At 36.6% G+C, this 12,360-nt stretch overlaps 1 protein-coding gene across 2 annotated transcripts in view; it reads right to left on the reverse strand.

The window, feature by feature from the left end:
- PLCL1 (phospholipase C like 1 (inactive)) overlaps nucleotides 1-12,360 on the reverse strand; it is a 213,032-nt gene that overhangs the window by 149,848 nt on the left and 50,824 nt on the right. Inside the window, exon 1 of one of the 2 annotated variants that reach the window (XM_070732101.1) lies at nucleotides 9,440-9,545. The exons of the other annotated variant lie outside the window; for it this stretch is intronic. The gene's annotated coding sequence lies outside the window, so the exon portion shown is untranslated. Of the gene's footprint in view, nucleotides 1-9,439; nucleotides 9,546-12,360 lie in introns of those variants that run through there. 2 annotated transcript variants of the gene reach the window in all.

Below are 12,360 nucleotides of genomic sequence, written 5' to 3' on the forward strand. Positions count from 1 at the left end.
TGAATATTTTCTTCTGCTTGATCCCCCACACTCTACTCAAACTTGGTTAGAAAGAATGCCAGTTCATCTGTTAAGAGCAATTAAATTTCTTCCTTCTACTCATACAGCTAGCTGGGGCAAAGCTGTGAAGGGAAGCAGCAGAAATACATTAAAATCTCTATTGGCTACAGCCCCACTGATAAGTTATAAATTTTCATTAACAGATTTGCGAAGACAATAAGGCTAAGGCTAGTTGCAACCGATTTACAAAACTACTCCCTCTTCTTAGCACCATACTGACCAGAAGGGCATGCAGAGGTACCTCTACTTAGGAACTTAATTCGTTCTGTGACCAGGTTCTTAAGTAGAAACGTTCTTAAGTAGAAGAAATTTTTCCCGTAGGAATCAATGTAAAAGCAAATAATGTGTGCAAACCCATTAGGAAAGAAATAAAAGCTTGGAATTTGGGTGGGAGGAGGAGGAGAAAGAAGGGGAGGAGGACAGTCGCTGCCGAAGGAGGAAGGTGAGGTGAGGGAATTATAAAAAATCCAAAACTTTAAAGCTTAAAAAAAAAAAGAGGGACTCTGAGGCTGCCTCCCACACACTGCGCCAGAGAGAAACCCAGGCGGGTGAGAGGGGGGAACCTCCCGCCCCTTTGACCGAAAGGCTGCTGCTGCTACTTGCTTCCTCTTCCTTCCCATGCTGAAGGGCTCCCCTCTCCTCTCGCTCGCTCGCTCGCTTTGTAGCTGGCACCTTTCCTTCACTGTGGTGACTCCTCAGATTGGCTGAAGCCGAGTTTATGCGGCTGGGGCAAAGTGCCCCCTTTTGCCTTTCTGCACCCAGACGCTCCTGGAGTCAACCTCACGCTGGGTGTATGGCAGGCAGCGCGAGGGAGTCACCACAGCTAAGTAGTTTATTTCCTCTCCAAGTACCCAGAGAAAGGAAAATGCTCCGTTTGCTCTGGGCTGCCCAAAGCAAAAGGAGCATTTCTTTTCTCTGGGCGCTGGCAGAGGTTTATTCTCTCTCCAAGCGCCCAGAGAAAGGAAAATGCTTTGTTCACTCTGGACTGCCAAAGCCTCCTTAAGCGCCGTCGAAAGGCTCCTCTGGTAGCTGAGATTGCCAAGATTAAAGGAGGAATGGCAGGAAACTGGCCAGGCCTTTGTGCCGCTCTCAAATTCCCTGGGAAATTTTTCCGGGCTCGGATTCTTAAGTAGAAAATGGTTCTTAAGAAAAAGCAAAAAAAAACCTTGAACACCTGGTTCTTATCTAGAAAAGTTCTTAAGTAGAGGCATTCTAAGGTAGAGGTACCACTGTATATTAGAACAGTGCAACATCAGCCTTGAATTGATTAAATCAAGGGTCCACAAGCTGCTGCCCACTACTGGGCTTTGAGCCATTCAGAACCACAGAATGGGTGGGAAGTGCATGTGCATGCATCTACACGTGTGCATGTTACAGGCAAACCATCTCCCCTCCCCCTCACCCCAGTCACCAAAGCCAAAAAAGCTGGGGAACTGTGGCTTAAATAACTAAAAGCTGATGTCCTTTGTTGACTATTTTTCTAATCCAGCTATGCATTTATGGTGTAAATTACACTATATTTCTATTAAATGCAGATTATTTTATTATTTATTTTATTTATTTATTTTGTCCAATACACAATGAGGGTTTTAGTGGGTATTTATCTATATACACATAGTAAAATACATGATGAAGGTTATAGAGGAGATACTCATAGTAAAATATATCTAAGAAAGAATAGAAAAGAAGGTGTAGTAATAGAACATATCAATGAAAGAATAGAAGAAGAGATATAGGAATAGAAGAAAAGATATAGGAAATATAGGAGAGCAATAGGACAGGGGACGGATGGCACTCTAGTGCACTTGTACTTGCCAATACTATTCAATCATGGAGTTTATATTTAGCAAAATAGTTTACATATTGGCATCACATTTTATTCTGGATGAAACTGCAACAATTCTGCTATGAACTTGGCCTATTGGCCTTTTCCAACCTGATTCAATGCAAATAGATAAAAGTACGACTTTCAGAAACTCATCCCCAACATTTTAACCATGCTGGTTGGTATTCTGGAAGTTGCAGTTATCCGAATGACATCAGGTTGAGAAAGGTTAACTTATTGTCATGTACTATTTCACTATCTCTTTTCAGACAAAGCCATGTCATGATTAATGTCATCATCAAAACCTCAACTTGAAAGATAAATTAATGAGAAAGCCAGTTCTTTTCAGAACAGCAGGATTGTTGAGAAATTTATCACTGGGGGGGGGGGACAAGACAGACATTTACTAAAGAAAAGAATTATGAGTGATGGCCAATCTACATGCTAATAGTTGCATTTTAGGGGGGGTTTTCTGACAAAATGAAAAATTACTCAGAGAGCAACAAAGTTCTGTTAAGAATAAATCATGCTTAGAGGAGAACCATAAGCAAAAAAAACCCACTTTATGACACAGAGGAAGACAAATAATTATTTCCCACTAATCGCATAAAATCTACAATTTAAATGGCTGAATAGCCAAAATTCCTTCACTTTTATAACTCAGAAGTAGCTACTGTTTTCTTTTTAGTGGTAATTTTCCTTTTGTCAGCTTTTGCCACTACCTGATTGAACTGCTGTAACATGCTGCACATGCAATTACCATTAAACAGTACCCTAAAGTTACAACTGTTGCAGAACATGGCAGCTTGTGCAGTATTGGATACTCCTAGTTCAGGGGGGAAATGCTCCCAGTTTGATCATGCCTGTCAGTCGTTGGAGAACCAGACACGAAGGGATTGCGAGGTTCCACCCATCCGCCATTTGGGCTCTTTTACTTTCTGCGCATCCACAGAGGGTAAAAGAACACAAATGGCGGCATCCAGGCAGGTGTGTGGAGCCTCGTGCTCCCTTCACAACTGGCTCTCCAACAACTGACAGGCACGAGCGAATCAGGAGCCTTTCACTCCTGCCCTGGTTTGCCATGGCTTCCAATTTCTTTCAGGGTGGAATTCAATTATTATTATTATTATTATTATTATTATTATTATTATTATTATTATTATTATTATTATTTATTAGATTTGTATGCCGCCCCTCTCCGAAGACTCGGGGCGGCTCTAGTTTTCACTTTTAAAGCTCAATACATGGCACAGTGGTTAGAATGCAGTACTTCTGCTGACTACCAATTACCAGCAGTTTGGCAGTTCAAATCTCACCAGGCTCAAGGTTGATTCAGTCTTCCATCCTTCTGAAGTCAGTAAAATGAGGACCCAGATTGTTGAGGGCAATATGCTGCATGCAACCCTCCCGAGCTTCGTTTTCAATGGCAGAGGCACTGTGGGCCACTGTTCCCGGGTTTGACACCCCTGGTCTAGTGGGACCTGAGAAGTGTGCCCTTTCTACAAAAGCCCCTATCTGTGGAATTTTCTCTTGAAATTCAACTGCCCCCCCCCCGCCCCCCAATATTCTTAACTTTTTGGAAAGCAGTGAAGACCTGGCCTTTCCCCCAGGTTCTGGAAGAATAAAGTTAGAGCTGAGGAACTTTATATAGGTAGTCCTCAATTTACATGAGACCAGAATTTTCATTGCTAACCAAGGTGGTTGTTTAAGCGAGTTGTGTCGTATTTTATGACATTTTTCCTCAAGATTCTTAAGTAAATCATTGCAGTTATTAAGTGAATTGTGAAGTCATTAAGAAAATCTGGCTTCTCCCATTAACTTTACTTGTAGCAAAGTGTATGTTTTCAAACTAAAAGACCCTACATGTACCTCAAATCGCAAGGAATTGTGAATTACTGGTACAGCTCATTCTGAAAGCTGATCCCAAGCAGATGCAGGGAGCCCCTTTGAAAAAAACCAAAAACCTAGAATTTTTTGTTATTTTTTCCCCCCTGGATTGTGGCCACTGCTTTAGAATGGAAACATCTGAATAATTGCCTTTTCCTTCATTAGATTATAAGGCATATGCTTTGAATAACAGACTTCAAGGTATGTTTCACATGACAAACTAGTTGGCCTTTCTATATGGCGAAACACCCCCTTCTACCACTGCAAAAATGCAGATCTTGAATGTCTGAAATAATATGATCCAGAACAAAGTTTACTTTAGATTTTTCCATCAAAAGTCTGTTGAGAATACTATCTGGAGGCAATGAACCGGGCGAGTTCCCTTTTTTGAATAGGTAATTTTTCCCAATCTTTCTTCCGTCAAAAAATTAGCTGCTTAGACCTGAAAATTCTATTCTTAGAATAGCTTTCTCTTAAGGTTGATTTTTTTGTAGGGAGGGGAATTTTCACAAGGTCAAATAAGCACACTCTGTTATATATGAACTTTCTTTCTAAAGGCAATGCTTCAACCGTCCTTCGACAACTAGAATTGAGGAAAATGGCATGTTCCTCTCTACAGGATTGTACAATATAATGGAACCTCCTGCAATTAATAACTGTTGCTTGAGCGTTGTGGGGAAAAGGGAAGGTCTTAGGAGATTTTCTTCAAAAATCCTGTGGTTAAACAGGTTTTATGCCAGGACAAATACAAAATATACATTCCAAAATAATTTTCTGTCGCTTGAATTGCTTGTCATCCAATTATTTTATCTCCAGATATTCTGTTTAAAAAGGGTTGGATTCATGAGACTAATAAAAGATGGCTCTCTGCCAACTGTTCAGAGATGGTTGAAGTATTTCATTGCTTCAGGATGTTTCAGATATTTAAAGGCAAACTACTAACGGTTCTACTGAACAAAGGCACGGGTGTTTAAATTCCACAGCTTCACTTCCTATGCTGAACTCCTATTTCTAGCAGTCAATATTTATATTGCAACTGAATTTTCAATTAACATTAGTCAACAACTATATTACCTTCCAAATTTCTGGTTCACAACGTGGGGCTTATGGGGAGGGAGGGTTGATTTTTAATAGGGGCAATTTGAACCTTGTTGAAACCAAGTTAATGGCCTTTTAAGCTTCCTCCACATGAGTAGGAGTTCACGTTTTGAATAGTAAGAATTATATGTCATGGGGGGGAATCAGGATTTTAGAGATGCTTAGGTGGGGGGCATGAGCAAAAAAAGGTTGGGAACCACTGTTCTAAATGAAAGCTACATATCAGGGGAAAAAATAGATGTTATATGGTTAGGGATTATCACATTTACTAAATGTTGGTATAAACTGCCAACTTTACACCCTTTAAATTTCAAATCCCAGCATTTTCAACAAAGGCCAAGGAATACTGGGAATTGACCCACATATTTGGTAGGCACCCATTTGATGAAGGCTTCTTTAACAGAGTGAAGCGTGAGAAAACAGCTAGCAATGAAAGTAACATTGATAGGAAGGAAGGCTACAAAGATACTAAAATGAGAAGTACTTTTGCTCCCATGGAAAAATTACAACAAAGATATTGAAGTCAATACATTTTACTTACCTAGAAACTGAATTGAGTCCCTATATAATAAACCGTAAGGTAAAAAAACCATGGCTTTCCTAAACAGGGTAGAAAATGAAACTGAAAATATATGTTTGTTATATTTCACATTTTTAACTGCCTTAAAATACAAATGCAAAGGTTTCACTTGTTGTAATATTTAACAAGAGAGCATTAATTTCACTTTGAATTAGGTCAGAAAATTTCAAAGGGATTTTTTTCCTCCATTAATTTGTATCTTATAAATTCTCAAAGATTTCAAAGAGGTAAGTAAGGGGGAAAAAGGTTTTTGTTCTCTCCGGACTCCAGAACTATGCTGCAAGCCTCCTATACTCTCTGTGTGCCCCATTTTTTGCAAAAACAGGGGCATTTTGGCCTTCCACGTCCCCCAGAGCTCTCTGCAGGCCTTCCAAACCGTCTGCACACCCCATCTTTTGCAAAAATGGACCATTTTTCACTTGTTTTTGGAAAAAAAATGCCCTTGTTTTTGTGAAAACAGCCTGTTTTTCACCCGTTTTTTGCAAAAATGGGAGTGTTTTTGCCCCGGCCCCCAGGAGCACTCTGCAGGCCTCCCGAACCCTCTGTACAACCTGTTTTTGCAAAAAAATCAGGCTATTTTCACAAAGAAATGGATGCGGAGGAGGGGCTTTGGGAGACCAAAAATGGCTTTATTCAGTGTATAAGACATGCCGAGAGTCCCATCCTCTTTTAGGGGGGGAAAAGGGTCGTTTTATACTCCAAAAAATGTGGTATATATTTTTCCCATTATAAATCAATATATTTAAATGTTTTTATTGAATATATACATTAAAAACAGGGTACAGAAAGGCAAAGGGAATATATATAATGTACATTCTAACATTTATAATTTTCTTATATAGTACACGTAGGTATAAATCAAAAGATGTTCTTTTTTTCTTATTTAATACTTTATTAATTTTTCGTACAAACAGACATACATACATTTAACATATAGTTGGGGTTACAATTACCCCACTTATCTTAGAAGTCTATTTTAATACGGAAAAAAATATACTAGTAATTCATGAAAAGAAGAATTTTGTTTTATATAATTCAAATGTTATAACAAGAAAATAAAAAAAAATTATTCTAATATATTTAAAAATTTCCATATCATTTAAATTTTATTTTTCTTTTTGTTTATCCATATATAAACTTTGTTCCAAATAGTATAAAATTCTGATTCTTCTTGACTGTTCAACCGTCTTGTCATCATATCCATTTCTGCACAATCTAAAATTTTCTTTATTACTTCGTCTTCCTTGGGAGTATCTTCTCCCTTCCAATTTTGTGCGTAAACTATCCTGGCCACTGTCAAAATATGAATAATTAAGTAAAAAGTATCTTTCTTATATTTCTGCTTCATTATACCTAATAAAAAAAATTCTGGAGGTTTTTCTATATCCTGTAGTGTAATTTCTTCTAACCATTTTTCTATCATTTTCCTATATAACTTAGCTTTATGACAAGTCCACCATTGGTGATAATAAGAACCTATTTCTTGTTTGCATTTACAACATTTTGGGGACATATTCGGGAACATCTTGGCAATTCTATTTGGTGGGAGATGCCACCTATAAAACATCTTAATTTGATCTCGTGTTTTTAAAGGAAACCCCGCTAACTACCTGTCAGATAATGCTCATGAGAAATATGGGCAGAACCATAAAATATTTTTCCAAATATCAAGAATACCACTAATAAACTGATAAATATAGGGTAATTGTATACTAAGGTTATACTAGCATTAGGAGTATAGTATACACAAAATCCCCAATCCTGCAATATTGAAAGTAATATTGGATATAAATACATGTGAACAATATGTTTGCCGCTTTCAGATGATATATTTTAAGTAAACTAACTCGTTGTATATTGTGAGTAACTATGCAAGAAATAATCTCAGGGGAACAATAAACAAGGAAAGCACAGCCAGGTAATTGAAAAACAAATTTCAAGAGCAGCGGGCAGCCCTTCTGCAGATGCAGACTGTGCTTTTACTTCTAGGTGAAGAAAAAGCTTTTCTTCCCCCTCATATGTTTTATCAGGAAAGACTTAATGAACTCAATCTGTATAGTCTGGAGGACAGAAGGAAAAGTGGGGACATGATCGAAACATTTAAATATATTAAAGGGTTAAATAAGATCCAGGAGGGAAGTGTTTTTAATAGGAAAGTGAACACAAGAACAAGGGGACACAATCTGAAGTTAGTTGGGGGAAAGATCAAAAGCAACATGAGAAGATATTATTTTACTGAAAGAGTAGTAGATCCTTGGAACAAACTTCCAGCAGACACGGTTGGTAAATCCAAAGTAACTGAATTTAGACATGCCTGGGATAAACATAATATGTTTCAGAAACCACAGAAACTACATAATAGCTTCAGAAACCAGCTGCAGATTATATTTCAGACAGTTAACTCAAATTTACATACATACATACATACATACATACATACATACATACATACATACATTCATTTGTTTTCGTAGATTTCCGTAGTGTGTTCGCCCTAGAACAAGGACAGAAGCACCAGCCTGAAGATGACGAGTGGGACCTCATCGAAACGTTGCCAGAAATTTCTAAATCCTACACGGGAAGAAACCCGAATATACCAAGACTGTCATATATATGGGTATGGCTAGCTGATGAGGCCAAAATAAGGCCAAAATAGATCTATCCTAGTCTCCCTTAATTTTCAAATTCAGCAAAAAAACATGTGACACATTTAGATAGAGTTGTCGGCTATCAATAAAATTAACTGCCTTGGAAATGGCCCTGGGTTGGGCCGAGAGGCAAATAAGGAGCTGTGATGTTCCTTCAATACACCAGGGTGATTCGACACAAAAATATGTAACCCTTCCCTGGTGCAGAGCTGAAGGGATTGGATACTGTAGCCTAGAGGATAATTCTCTACCTTACAAGGCAATTTTGCAAAAGCAGCTTGATATAGAACACATGTTAATAACAATGTTTGAATAAAACTTAGACTGAAGATTGAAAAGCTTTCTGCTTAAGTCTAACAGTTCAGGATACACGTGACAGAAATTCAGTCATCCTCCTAACTAGGCCAGTGGTAGACAATATGGTCAGTGAAGGCACCCCAAATAACTTGGAATTTCTTTCAGTTTAGCCCCCTTTCCTCTAAGACAAAAAACTTAAAAAAATAAAAGCAGGAAAAATAAAATTAGACCAAAAACCTAACAATGTGCATGCCAGGGTCCCTGCTTTTTCTTTTCAACAGAAATTAATCTGTTAGTTGGACTCAGTTCCACAACTCTGCATGAGTGATTTTTAAAAAACAATAAAATAAAAATGACTATTGCTGAACTACATATAGTGCAGTATGATTAGTGCAGTGGCTCCTCATTTCCTTTGCTTTTAATGGAAATGATCAAATGTATTCTAGAAGCAGAACTTAAGCAATAACTTATAATGCATATCAGCCACACTGGAAGAGGAAAAGCATAGAGCCCTTCCATTTACTTTTTGCACATTTTGAAAAATAAACGAACTATAATACTTTTTTAAATGTACGACAGTTTCAATATCCACTGATACACTACAATTTAATGTGTCAATATTCAGTTGTAATGATATTTTTTGGTAATAAATAGAAATTATAACAAAACTTGATACATGCCTGTTATTTCTGTCCTGTTATGGGGAAAAAAGTTAATGTTCTATGTTGGAGTAGATTTACTTAACAAACATTTATAAGTTCCTTATACCACATATTATGACATTACATCTTTTCCTAACAGAACCAGGAGTTCCTGGGTATAACATAAATTTTTGAATGGCTTTGACAAGTAGACTACAAGATCTTGACAGACTCAGATATAACATTTGCTCCAGCAAAATTTTTCTTTCAAAGTAGTAACCCTTCCTTAAGAATACAAGTACTTAAAGAGTACAAAATTTATGAACTGAGCATAGCACTTGTCACTTTTCACTCAGCCTACTCTTTCAACACTGATGAATAGGTACTCAGAAAAAGAAACTACCTGGTATAAAAGGGGTGCCTTCCAAAAGAGAATCTAGCCCTTTTGCCTTCCAAAAGAGAATCTAGATTAAGGTTGTAAGAGTTCCCAGGTGAGGAGCAAGCTTTAATTGACAGTTTCCCCTGAACCTTGGAGTTCAACGATTCTGCTAAACGTACAATTAGTTTACTTAAACCACTTGATTATTCCACCTCTAGATAACAAAACTTGCAGCTGCTAAAAACCTTTAGAAAAGCATACATTCATTAAGAGACTCTAAATCCTACCTATCAGCCTGTTGATCTTCTTAAAATGAATTACTTGTTATGTGTTTTGATAAATTAGCAAACTTTGAATAGCCAATAAGCAATCATCCTCTTTGCATTGAGTGGAATCTTAAATAGCTTAGAGTTTTGCATTCCTTATGCTGTCCTAGGACTTATGTAATGAAATGCAGAATAAATTGAGAAGATGGAAGATGTTAATTTCAACTTGTTAATTATTGAATATTTTTATGTCAGCACCGTCTTTTCAAGCTGTTATTTATTACAGAACATAAACCAGCACTTGGCATTTGGCATACCAAGAGGTATTCAACAGAATATTATGTATCATAACTAAAGCCAAGAAACCCATTTAAAATTAGACTCAATTTGGGGAGATTTTAAACTTTCTACAATGCTCTGTTATGTGTTCTGATAAATTGTCCAGAGTTCAAAGCTTCATAATACTCAGTATCTCAAATCTCAAGAAGCAGACTGTAAACAATGTATGTTAATTTTTGAAAAGCACAGATTAGCCTATAGATACATACTTAAAAGAGTAATAATATCCATGGATATTGCAAATAACAAAACCAATGGAAAAGTCCTCGGAAAGGAGCGACATATAAATCCAATGAATAAATGAACGAATGAATGAATGAACGAACACATGAATGAATGAATAAAAATCAAGGATTGAACTGACAAGGCTCCACTGAAGTTAGTGTAATATACAAATGGAAGCTGAAGTGGGTTTACAGGAATGGAATTGGTTTCCACAGTCTTCTTTCTTTAATTATAATGTTGATTGTATATCTTCTTTAATACTGTTGTGATATATTCCATTCACTAATGTTTATTTTCTACATAAATTGTTATTGTTGTTGTTGTTGCTATATTATTATTATTATTATCATTATCATTATCATTATCATTATTATTATTATTATTATTATTATTATTATTATTATTATTATCTCCGGGGACCCGGGAAAATTACTAATTCTGTTTAAAAAAACAGGTATACAGTCCTCTTTTTTATGACATGCAATATACTAAAACAAATGTTCAGATCTAATTATTGTAATTTATTTATTTTAGACATTTAAAAAGTTCAGATAAACAAAACAAACATTATATATAAAATAAATAAAATGGAAATTTTCAGCAGGTTTATGCCTTAGCTCCAAGGAAGATACAAAACACACATAAACCATTATCTACATACATACTTAACAAGTTATTTCACAAACAGTTATTGCTTCACTCCAGAGAAACTTGTGAAACTATGGTAGAATAATTGCAAATCTCAGAGCATAACAGATTCTATACATGTCAGAAATTGGATTTTCTATTTGGTATATCATACTAAAATACATTATACATCAATTACATTAACCTGGAAGCACAAGTTTTAAAAAATCCCTATAATTTTATAACCAGAATTATTAACATTTATATCATTTTAAATGCTTAAAACCAAGAAGCGGTGAGGTGAATCTTATGCACTAGTATAATACTCCAAAGACATCCTTTAAAGAAGGGGACATTCATTCTAAAAGAAAGCTGTGCCTCCTAACATATTACACCACAGTGAAGCAAAACTCACATTCCATTCACACAACTGCATTAACAAAGGAGAGGCAGTGTTTGGTTTTAAGAAGTCTGTCCCCTCCTTAAATTCCCTACTTAAACATATTCCTATCAGGTATATAAAGAGAAGTGCACAGAAAAATCTATTCAAAAGTAGAGTGGTGAATTTGGATGGTTTTTTTAATGTAGTTGGAGCACTTATACACAGAAGTTTACATTTCCCCACATCTGCTATGGACAGTATGTAATTCTGCTATCTACTTAGAAACATAGAACACTGACGGCAGAAAAAGACCTCCTGGTCCATCTAGTCTGCCCTTATACTATTTCTTGTATTTTATCTTAGGATGGATATATGTTTATCCCAGGCATGTTTAAATTCAGTTACTGTGGATTTACCAACCACGTCTGCTGGAAGTTTGTTCCAAGCATCTACTACTCTTTCAGTAAAATAATATTTTCTCACGTTACTTCTAATCTTTCCCCCAACTATGAACACATAGGAAGTCCCTGGGTAAAGAGCTGAAAAAAGAAAAAGAGGGCAGATGCTGGATTCTGTTTCATCCCTTTGGACAGTTTTGAAGGCAAGTTATGTAGAAGAACAACTATACTGGTTTTTTCAGTAGAAAAAGGAGGGGATGGTTAGTTAGTAGTGTAACAGGTTGACGGAGGGGTAGGGGAAGGAAAAGGATTCCTTGGCTTCCACAGTAATAATACTTCATTCTTCTCTCAAAACGAAGCAATCCAAGCCAAGGAAAGAAATGGCTAGGAAACTACTGACTACTCTGAACGAGTTTAAGTCTCCAGGAACAACCCCTGAAGGACTTATGGATCTCTAAGTTCCTCTCTGTAAGAAATAATGGAGCAAGGGCATAGGCCAGAAGAGATCCCCCCCCCAAATAAAATTCTCACAGAATTAACTATAATCTGCTGTAATTAAAATGGTAATGGATGCAAGAATTTCAGCAAGTGAAATATTTTGCCATTTAGAACCAATATACTGTAATGTACTAATGTAATTAGGGTAGACAGAAGGATGCTTCTTTCACAGATTTTTCTATGAACTGACAATTAAATAATGGGGAAGCT

The sequence above is a fragment of the Erythrolamprus reginae genome, chromosome 1 (genome assembly GCF_031021105.1).
Source record: "Erythrolamprus reginae isolate rEryReg1 chromosome 1, rEryReg1.hap1, whole genome shotgun sequence".
Lineage (NCBI taxonomy): Eukaryota > Metazoa > Chordata > Lepidosauria > Squamata > Dipsadidae > Erythrolamprus > Erythrolamprus reginae.